Source organism: Leguminivora glycinivorella, chromosome 26, assembly GCF_023078275.1.
Source record: "Leguminivora glycinivorella isolate SPB_JAAS2020 chromosome 26, LegGlyc_1.1, whole genome shotgun sequence".
In the NCBI taxonomy this organism is placed as follows: domain Eukaryota; kingdom Metazoa; phylum Arthropoda; class Insecta; order Lepidoptera; family Tortricidae; genus Leguminivora; species Leguminivora glycinivorella.
The window spans coordinates 6495381-6495755 of record NC_062996.1 but is presented as its reverse complement, the minus strand read 5'-3'; the positions used below and the strand labels follow the sequence as shown (position 1 = coordinate 6495755).

General features: G+C 39.2%; 1 non-coding gene across 1 annotated transcript; it reads left to right on the top strand.

Annotated features, from left to right (window-relative positions):
* Window positions 1-73, top strand: Trnad-auc. The gene has a single exon. It is a non-coding gene; the product is annotated as a tRNA-Asp (tRNA).
* Window positions 74-375: the final 302 nt, after the last annotated feature.

Genomic DNA, 375 nt, shown 5'->3' with positions numbered 1-375 from the left:
GTCTTGGTGGCTCAGTTGGCAGAGCGCTGGAGTATCGATCCAGAGGCCGTGAGTTCAAGTCTCACCCAAGGCAGACATTTTCCACTTTTAAATTTATTCTAAGCCTAACGGCATCGATTGCAGACGTTTCTGCTAATCAGAAGTTAAAATATTGGAGTTTTTATTAAACACACATACAACAGGTGACTTTCTTAATTTATTCACCTATACAAAGATACACTCTGTGTTCCCAAAAGGGGTAGACATAGCAATGAAGATGCTCACGTTTCATGGCCAGTTGTAGCAAATTTGTGGGTTGAACACTTGAAACATAACAACCACAAAATTAAAATTTTGAAAAAACCTCGACCGCGACATAGACACAGTATAATAAAG